At 40.1% G+C, this 11,013-nt stretch overlaps 1 long non-coding RNA gene across 1 annotated transcript; it reads left to right on the top strand.

The window, feature by feature from the left end:
- The first annotated feature begins 391 nt into the window (after positions 1-391).
- Positions 392-9,653, top strand: LOC126078456 (uncharacterized). Its single transcript, XR_007518046.1, has 4 exons — positions 392-467; positions 2,561-2,747; positions 6,667-6,819; positions 7,415-9,653. It is a non-coding gene; the product is annotated as an uncharacterized LOC126078456 (long non-coding RNA).
- The last annotated feature ends 1,360 nt before the right edge of the window (positions 9,654-11,013 follow it).

Here is an 11,013-nt window from a genome sequence, read left to right as displayed (position 1 = left end):
GTGTGTCAGAGTAGAACTGCTCCATAGGGTTTTCAAGGCTGTGAGCTTTAGGAAGCAGATCACCAGGCCTGTCTTCTGAGATGCTCCTGAGTGGGTTTGAACTACCAACCTTATGGCTAGTAGTTGAACACCTAACCAGGGACTTCATACCAGAGTTAAAAAACCCAAACCCATTGCTGTGGAGTTGATTTCAATTCATAGCAGCCCTACAGGACAGAGAAGAATTGCCCCATAGAGTTTCCAAGGAGTGCTTGGTGGGTTCAAACTGTCGAACTTTCGGTTAGGAGCCGTAGCACTTAACCATTATGCCACCAGGGTTTCCATATCAGAATTAGGGAACTTCAAAAAAAAAAAAAGGTGCTGAAATCTATATATTAGTTCCCACTCCCTCCTGATAGTTCACCAGAAGTTACAGAAGACCTCTACTAGATCTTAGGTGAAGATGGGCATTTTCCTGCTTAAATCAGGTGAGTGAGGAAACCACTCTCTCTCTTTTGTTAGCACCCTTTTAAAATCTGAGTCCTAACTCTTAGGACAGACCTAAGGGCTCAGAGTGAAGATGAATTTTCTAGGAGACAGAAGAAACCACAGAAACTGAGTTCTCTTTATGTCCTTGACTTAGGGATACTCCCCTGAACCTTCCCTCATAGGATTCTAGTACCAGAATTTTCTTGGTCATTTTGTCAACAAATACTTATTGAGTCCCATCTACATGCAGGCACTGATCTGGGTGCTGGGGATACAGTGGTGAACAAGATAAATACTGTCCTTACCCTCGTGGATCTTAGAATCAAGGTGCAGAAACTAACATTAAACAAATAGTTACATAAATATTTAAATTACAATAAGGGTCATAAGGGGGGGGAGGGACAAGGTACAATTAGAGTGCATAAACCCCAAAAAACCCCAAACCCATTGCCCTTGAGTCAATTCTGACTCCTAACACTTGTAGGACAGAGTAGAAGTACCCTGTATGGTTTACCAAGGTGTGCCTGGTGGACTCGACCTATTGGTGAGCAGTGGTAGCTTTTAACCACTGGGCCACCAGGGTTTCCATTACAGTGCATAGACAGAGGTGTAACTCAGGTATGGCAGGTAGGGCGGGTGCCCTTGGCACTGCCTGAGGAGCAGCACTAAGGAACAGTTCCTACTGGCTGGCCATAGCAATTTCCTTCACCAGCTGTGAGAGAGCATTCAGCAATTTAAAACTAATTGCCATAGGTAGGTGCTATTTTCCCTAGTTAGGCCCCTGATTATCAGGGAATATAGCCATGGTGGTGCAGTGGTTAAGGCTTGGCTGCTAACCAAAAAAAAAAAAGGTCAAACCCACTAGCAGCTCCACGGGAGAAAGCTGTGGCAATCTGCTTCCGCAAAAAGGAAACCCTAAGGGGCAGTTCTGCTCTGTCCTACAGTGTCACTGTGAGTCACAAGCAACTCAGTGGCAACAGGTTTTCTAGTCTGGTTTGGAGAATCTGAAAAGAAAGTGAATTTAATCTGAAGCTTGGTGATAGTCCAAGAGGGCAGAGAGGAGCCATCAGCCTATCCAAGCCATGAGTCAGAAATGAGCTTAAGCTTCCTGGGGTCTGAAAGAAAAGGCCATATTTCTTTCCGGGTGAGGGGTAGAGAGCGGTGGGGAGAATGGGGGCAAGTTGGTGTTGGTGATACAGGCAGGAATTTTACATTCAGGTCTTCTTAAATCTTGATCAAGACTTGGATCTTCATCCCAAGACCAAAGGTTGTAAGTGGAGGAAACATGATCAGATCTTTATGATGAATGTCCCTGCTGTGTAAGAGAATGAACTACAAAGGGTCAAGAGGGAATGCAGGGAGGTCAATGAGTAAGTTATTGCAATAGACCAGGCAGGAGATGAGGGTGGCTAGGTCTAGGGATGAGAAAGAGAAGTGGATGGATGTGAAATACATTTAGGAGTTTCAATTCATAGAGCTTCATTGGGAAGTGAGAAGAAAGTAGCAGGGATAATATTGACTCTCAAGTTTATGAAATGAACAATGACAGGAACTTATTGAACTCGGAAGGGAACTTTGATAGAGGAACAGTTATATATATAACTGTTCCTCTATCAGTTATATTAGAAACCCTGGTGGCGTAGTGGTTAAGCGCTACGGCTGCTAACCAAAGGGTCAGCAGTTCGAATCCGCTGGGTACTCCTTGGAAACTCTATGGGGCAGTTCTACTCTGTTCTATACGGTCGCTATGAGTGAGAATCGACTTGATGGCACTGGGTTTTATCAGTATATATACTGTTCCTCTATCAAAGGTATATATATGTGTGTGTATATATATCTCAAAGGTTTATGTCTATCAAAGTTACATATATATATATGCCTTTTTCCTAGGCCTAACAAAATATTCAGAAAAAGTATATATGCCAAACTTTACAATAATTACCTGTGGAGAATGGGATTGACCACAGGGAGATGGGGACTTGTACTTGCTACTTTATAGATTGCTAATGTGCTTGAAATTATGAATACGTATTATCTTTATAATTTTTTTTTAACAAAGCTGTGTGTGAGTGTCTGTTTTTCATTCTCAAAGAAAGCATATGACACCAGGAGTGGCAAAGCTTTCACACGTGTCATTTAGTGTGTGTGAGTTTTCCTTCTGCTATACACCTGAGGATACTTCAAATTGTTCAGTGGAACGTGGAGACGTCTGCACAGCCTGCTGCTATCTGAAAATCAACGTGGACGTGGAGGGAATGACCATCGGCCAGAGCACGTGGGTCAGTTCACAAAGGGGCCTTCTACCGGGTGGAAGTGCAAATTCTCAGTGAAGGTATAGAAGTGTTCCTAGTGGTATGCCTACAATGAAGGATCTCGAACTGCAGCAGTTGGCTTTAAACTCTCAAGCTCCACTTTAGGTTTCTATGTATTGACTTTGTTTCTATTTAACAAAAGCAGGAAAATATAATGATAATTATTGATCTCTCAATAATCCGTCCCTAGTATTTTTTGGTGGTATGTTTAAAGAATTAATGATTCCTCAAAACACAAAATTATTTTACTACCTAAAACAAATCCTTCATTACTGTTTTTCAGTACACATAAATTATCCCAAGCAGTGTTCTTTTGGCATAAATCTATATTTTTTTTCCAAAAGAAAGAAAGCTCATCTATTTTTTTTAGATATATAAGCAAAAAACTGGTCTTTACAAAGCCAACAATACTTCCAAACTTGACTGTATTTAGGTTTCTGAGATGACTGAATTATAATCAACATGGGGAAAAAAAATCACTAAAACATTCTTTTGACCAAAATACACACTCCACCCTTCAGCCACTTCCTCATGCCAAGCATGTGGACATAAAACTATTTACCCACCTCGTCTGTTTTTTAACTAGTCACCATAGCTAATTAGAGGAATCCAGGCCTAGTTTCCTAAGCCTGTCAATGAAATGTATTATTAACATATGTCTCTAGAAACATCAGGAAAATGAAAAATTTTCTTCAGAGATCTGTCATTGAAATACTACATAATGAAAAACAACCACAAAACACATCTACTGAATAAATCAGCCCAAATGAAAGTTAAAATTATCATCAATATTAAGAAAAATTGGGGAGAAATGAAACAAGAATGTTGATTAGAAAGAGAATAAAATACCACCCCCCCCCCCTCGATTTTATGGCAGTTAATGGTGGTAATGGAGTCCCCAGGTAGTGCACATGGTTAAGTGTTCAGCTATCAATTGAAATATTAGAGGTTCAAATCCACCCAGAGGAGCCTCAGAAGAAAGGCCTGGAGATCTACTTCAAAAAATCAGCTACTGAGTACCCTATGGAGCAGTTCCGCTCTTACGTATCTGGGGTTACCTCAAGTCAGAGTTTACGTGACAGCAACTGGTTTTTTAAAGGTGATAAGAAAAATATTAAACAATGGAGCAAGAGTGAAAGTGATTTCACTAGGCACGTAGCCACTAAAAACCTCTGTTCTTACTTCCAAGTCAAATAGAACGTCAATGCAAACATCTTTTGAGACCTGACATTAGTTAAGGCATATTTGCTTATAGGTACTGTCTTAGGCTGGGTTCTCTAGGGAAGCAAAACCAGTAAAGTGTATAAATATATGTAGAGAGAGATATTTGTATCAAGGAAATGGCTCCCTTGGTTGTAGAGGCTGGAATGTCTCAAGTCTGTGGGTCAGGATAAGGGCTTCTCCTGATGCCTGTAGCCACAAGGGCTGGTGAACCCAAGATCAGCAGGTCAGAGAGCAGGGCTCTTGTTCACAGGCTCTGAAGATCAATGAATCCCAAAGATCGACAGGCAAGACCACAGGTAAGCTGCTAGCTCGAGTTCGAAGAACCAGAGATCAGATGAACAGGAGCCAGCTTTAGGATCCAGAACGATCAAAAGCCCACAAGCCTTGCCAGAATATCCATTTATATTCAATGCAGCTCACATGCCCAGGGAAAGCTCCTTTCAACTAACTGGCTACTCACAGCAGATCCCATCATAGAGGTGATCACATAATATCAAATCTCATCATGGAAGTGATCACACCATCGTACGACTATGAAATCACTGAGAATCATGGCCCAGGCAAGCTGACACACAACTTAACCATCACAGGTGCACAGAGGAAGGGAGATGTGTGTGTGGGAAACAATGGGTGAGAATAGGACATATTTATAATCAACATGTTTCTTACAAAACACATGTAAAATGACCAGGAAATCTATTAAGTTCTCAGACTGATGTTTTTAGTGTTGTTAATGGATCTAAGAGATGTTATTGTGGTATTATGTACTTATACTCCCTGGTGAAAATGGTGATACCTATATTATCTATTCACTTATTTTTTAATATCTTAATCTAGGCATTTTTTCCCCATGGATCATTAAATATTACATCAGTGCTCTTAATGAAATTGTTTGTCAGGGCATCTCTTTATAAAACCAAAATGATGGGATTTATGAACATCAATGAAACAAGGAAATAAAAGCAACCCTTTTCTTTAAAGTGAGGGCGTGGTATTTACACAACCACTTGTGAGTCTCGTAGTCAATCTGTGTGAAGTGTAAGGAATAACTCTGGATGAGATCAAAGGTCTCTGCAAGACATTCTTCCAACAAAGAAAGAGATAAAGGTCATCTCTTTGAATGATAGGGAAGTTTGTCTAATAACATGCCTTAGGAAAAAAAAAAAAAAAAATCAAGGAGTAATTCTCATCCTGAGCACTTTTCACACAGAACAGTGACTCACAGATCTGGGAGCAGGGAAAAGGAAAAGGTTGCTTCACCTTTTTTATATTTCTAAGCTGAACTGACACATTTTCCTAGCTTGGTATTTGAGTCCATGAAAGATACTTTTGTGTTTCAAGCATAAAGAATGAGAGAGAGAGAAGAAATGGATATCTTATATCTAATGAATAAAATGATAATTAAGCCCACTGCTATCAAGTTGATTCCAATTTACAGTGACCCTATGTGTTAGAGCAGCAGAACTGTTCCATAGGGTTTTCTTGGCCTTAATCTTTACCGAAGCAGATCGCCAGACCTTTCTTCCATGGCATTGCTGGATAGGTTCGAACTGCCAATCTTTAGGCTAGTAATTGAGCCCAAACCCACAAATATAGATGACCTTAAAAATAAGACCTCTATGATTTTAATGAGAAGCAAAGTGCTATTTTAGACTCGTAATTGCCTTTCTTAAAACTCAAATTCCACAAAATAATGGCTGGGTGGTCATAATGTACAGGTCATTTCTCTCTTCTCAATTGCTAAGGCTGAAAAGGTTCTTCTGAGAACCCTGGGTCTCCACTTCTCTTCAGTCCAAGACTATAGTCCTTAGCTGATGCTGAAAACAGTAATTCCAAGTGAGGTATAGACCCTTTTGTAGTAAGTAATGCTCCATTAGGTCTTTAAAACTGATTTGTCCCCATAAATTTGAAGTGGAAATGCACCTCTCACAATGCTTCACTTGCCTTGCCCTTTTCCCATAGCATGCAGAGCCGTAAGTGGACATTACAGCCTCACCCACTCCGCAAGCTATTTAAGCTCACTCTACACCATCAACCTCTAAGGCATCAATCACATGGGTATCCAAAGAAGTAACTCCTTATTTTTCAAGAACAAAATTGTTGGACCCAATCAAAAGGATTCGTTCTAAAGTGTCCAACAAAAAGAATTTGTTGTAAATTCCTGGTCCATTTTAACAATAGAGTATCATTCGGCCATTGAAAATATTGTTGAGTGGACTATTTAATGACACGAAAATAGGCTCACGATCTATGGTTAGGTGGGAAAAAAGCAGTTACCAAACACTGTGCGTAACGAAGGATTTATATGGCTATAAATAGACACACATAGTTACAGACATCAGAAAAGTTGTAGCAAATTAATGGTGATTTTCTCTTGGTGGTGAAATTAATGGAGTTTTTTATCCTGGGCTGGGGGGTACATGTAACTTATATAAGGAAATTTTTACTTATTTCAGCACAAGTTTTTCGGCCTACAAAAATTTTTACTTACTTTTCTTACTTCACTTTTAATATTTGACTCCTTTCAGCCCACAAAAATCAAGGGTTTGGCAACTAGTTTAAATGGCTATTTCTATGACAGGATTATTAATTAACAGCGATTATAGCAGCCTTGTTGTAAAACTTTCACTTCAACTCCCTAATCTGGTTGCTCTTCCTTCAGAAATGCTTCTTCATAGGACATGTGGTGAGTAAGGGTAAGATGTCGAATTATAAAAATCGCAGTCGCAGCCTCATCCTCACTTCTTCTCAACAGACGTGCCGCTGACACATGACTGTCTTATTTGCCTAGTGCTGCTGTAACACAAATACCGCGGTAGGTGGCTTTAACAAACAGATATTTATTTTCTCACAGTTTAGGAAGATAGAAGTCTGAATCCAGGGTACCGGATCTAGGAGAACGGTCTCTCTCTCTGTCTGCTCTAGGGGAAGGTCCTTGTTTCTGTCAGCTTCTGTAGCCCCAGTGTTCTTGGGTTCCCTGGCCATCCTCAGGTAGCATCTATCTTCCCCTCTGCTCCATTCGTGGTTCCTTTTGTGTCTAATCTGCTCTTTTTATAACTCAGAAGTGATTAGGTTTAGGAAACATCCTATACTTATATGGCCTCATTTACATAACAAAGAAAACCCTATTCCCGAAAGAGATTCCATCCACAAGTATTAATGGTTAGGATTCTAGCACGTATTTTGAGGGGACACAATTCAATCTATAACAATGACTGTGATCATCGAAAAGAATTGAAACTGCATCTGTAACCAGAGTATCCAAGGGGAACTAACATGTATTGATGACCTACATGGTGATTTTAGGGTTGGTAATTTTAAGTAGCTTGCCCAAAGCCACTCACCTAAGTGACAGAGCTTAAATTTAAACCTAAGTCTGACTGGTTAAAAATTCCATGCCTTTCCCCCAGCAGGTAGCAGCTTCCCTAAAATATTTCATGAGTACCTGCTCCATGTCAAACATTTTACATATATTGTCTTATTAAGAAGAACTGACGCTTTGAACTGTGGTGTTGGGAAAGAATATTGAATTTACCGTGGACTGCCAAAAGAATGAACAAATCTTTCTTGGAAGAAGCACCATCAGAATGCTCCTTGGAAGCAAGGATGGTGAGAGTACATCTCACATAATTTGGACATGTTGTCAGGAGGGATCAGTCCCTGGAGAAGGGCATCATGCTTGGTAAAGTAGAGGGTCAGTGGAAAGAGGAAGACCCTCAATGAGACAGACTGATACAGTGGCTCCAACAGTGGGCAAAAATGGGCTCAAGCATAACAGCAATTGTAAGGATGGCACAGGACTGGGCAGTGTATTGTTCTGTTGTGCGTAGGGGTCACTATGAGTTGGAACTGACTCAACCGCACCTAACAACATCTCATTTTATCTTCAAGACAAATTGATATACAGTTATTGTTATCCCCAGTTTACAAATGAGGAAAATGGTGTTCAGAGAGTTTAAACAACCCTTCCAAAGTTATGCTAGAGCTGCTGGTTATATTCGGATGTGTACCCTTCAAAGCTGAGCTTTTCCTACTACACCACCCTACAAAGTAATAATATAGATCTCTTATAGATTCTCTTCAGTTCAGATTTTTACCTGCTCCAAGGACTGCTTGTTTCTCAATCTTTATGTTTGTATAATTCCAATATGCTTTTCACTATATAAGGTATATAAAAGTATAGAAATAAACTTGTTGTAAAAAAGGTGAATCAGTGCGTTGAACTACAGGCAATAAAAAAAAAAAAAAACAGGCAATAGGACAGAATATTTAGCAGCAGACTATACAACTATGTACAAATGGAAGTGATTAAGTCCATCTTTACAGTGGTTTATTGTTTCAGTTTCTGGGCGGAATCACAGAGATACATGGGCCAATCCTTGCCCTGTATTTCAGAAAATCCAATCTCTGCTCTAGGGTTAGGTGGGGTGATGCCTTAGTTCATGGTCCCTAGACATCCCACCTCCTCATATCCTGTGGGGAAAATATGGTTGAATGAGTCACAACTCAGCTGGGAATGAGCCCAGAGCTTCTGGAAATAGTAGGTTCAACATGTAAAAATGAGAATAATCCCCATAATCTTTTTCATTCTGAACCAGTGTTGATTCTAAAGATATGATTCATTCAAGATAAAGCCAAACCCTCCATCCACACACTTCTTGAGTCATTAGGAAAAAAACATTTATATATAAGTCTAGGACATTTCTCTTTTTATATCTGTGGCAAATATACAAAGAACAAAAGGAATTCAACCCAGGACCCACTATGAGGGAGAAAAACCTGGCAATCTGCTCCTGTAAAGATTTACAGCCTAGTCTGCAGTCTTAAATGCTAGCAAGTGGCCATCTAAGATGCATCAATTGGTCTCAACTCACCTGAAGCAAAGGAGAATGAAGAACACCAAAGATGTACAGCAAAGATGAGCCCAAGAGACTGAAAGGGAGCCCAGAGACTACATCAGCCTGAAACTGGAGGAACTAGACAGTGCCCAGCTACCACCGATCACTGCCCTGACGGGGAACACGACAGAGAACCCCTGACGCAGCAGGAAAACAATGGGACGCAGATCTCAAATTCTTGTGAAATGTCCAGACTTAACAGTCTGACTGAGACTAGAGGGACTCTGGCAGTCATGGTCCTGGACTCTTTGGTAGCCCAAGTCTGGAACCACTCCCAAAGACTTTTCAGACAAGGATTCGACTGGAATATAAGATAGAAAATGATACTGGTGAAGAGTGAGCTTCTTGGTTCAAGTAGACACGTGAGACTATGTGGGCAACTCCTGTCTGAAGGCAAGATGAGAAGGCAGAGGGGGACAGGAGCTGGTTGAATGGGTACGGGGAATACAGGTTGGAGAGGAGGAATGTGCTGTCTCCTGGGGAGAGCAGCTACGAGTACATAGCAAGGCGTGTATAACTTTTTGTATGAGAGACTGACTTGATTTGCAAACTTTTATTTAAAGCACAATAAATAAATAAAAGATTTACAGCCTAGGAAACCCTATGGGGCAGTTCTACTCTGTCCTATATGTTGTTGGGTATCGATAAGTTGATTCTCACTCACCGCAACCTTATACACACACACATATCAAGGTGCAAAACTAGTCGTTGGTAATACATTCGGATAGTTTGACACACAATTAATTAAGAAACTTGCTTTGAAAATAAACTATCAACACTGCTTAAATTCATAAGACAGTTCTCCATGGTTTTACATTTTGTTCAGTACAGACTTAATCTAAGATTTTAATTACTAATAGTCTTCTAAAACCAAGAGGAATGCCAACAAAATTGCGTAGCTGACAAAAAAAGGCCAATATGTCATTTGCTTGTTTTGAATTGTTTTACTATACTTGCTTATTGTTAGGATGTTGGTTAATACGTTGTGGTTGTTGTTTTTGTTAGGTGCCATTGAGTCAGTTCCAACTCACAGTGGCCCTATGTACAACAGAATGAAACACTGCCTGGTCCTGTGCCATCCTCACAATCATTGTTATATTTGAACCCATTTTGCAGCCACTATGTCAGTCCGTCTTGTCAAGGGCCTTCCTCTTTTTCACTGGCTCTCTACTTTACCAAGCAAGACGTCCTTTTACAGGGACTGGTCCCTCCTGATAACATGTCCAAAGTATGTGAGATGACGTCTTGCCATCCTCACTTCCCAGGAGGGCTCTGGCTGTATTTCTTCCAAGACAATTGATTAATGTAATACAAGTTAATTTAAAAGGATCTGGAAAAAGATTTCAACTCAAAGTCATATAGCTGTATGCTCCAAACAGTTCACGTAACTCTTCCCTTTTGATTCAAAAGAACCCTTTTTAGTTAGGTACTTGATCCCGTGCCAAACAAATAATTGTGTTCAGCATTGCTCAGATCTCGTTTCCAACGTCGACATTTGAGTCACTTCCTTTCTATGGAGCTAGGGACATAGAGAGGATTCATGCTTTGGTTCGTTTATTCAACTTATCACATTTTAGACTTGGACCCCTGGGTCTTGTCATTCTCTCGTATGTGTTTTTTATTCCTGTTTTGGGGAAAAGATTGAGATGGAATCCTGTGGTATCCTAATACTTCCAGGGTCCTATCATCTGATGAACTGTAGTCAAAACCCCATCATAAAAGCCCTAAAAAAAGATACCATAACCACGTCAAGCATGGATTCCATGTGCACAACTCAACCATATGATGGCTACAAAAACTTGGAAACAAGAGATTTCAGCCAGCTCCTCACTATCAACAAGTTATATAATTAGCATAGCTGCCTGAATTATGTTGTGCAGAATTATATTTTCCTCCTGAGTTAAGTATTCAATTATGTAGTTTCTGGGTCTCCTTGACCTCAGAAGACTTAAGGTGAAGATTGTATGGGAGAGAAGGAAAAAGTGGGGATATTGCCCAAATTTGCAATTACCTAGCTATCTTGACAGAACTAGAACAGAGAGAATGCACACAGTTATAGCTTATAAATACTATTTTAAAAAGTAAAATTTTGAAGCCAATAATGAAATCTG

The sequence above is a fragment of the Elephas maximus genome, chromosome 6 (assembly GCF_024166365.1).
Source record: "Elephas maximus indicus isolate mEleMax1 chromosome 6, mEleMax1 primary haplotype, whole genome shotgun sequence".
Lineage (NCBI taxonomy): Eukaryota > Metazoa > Chordata > Mammalia > Proboscidea > Elephantidae > Elephas > Elephas maximus.
This window is presented reverse-complemented; position numbering and strand designations above follow the sequence as displayed.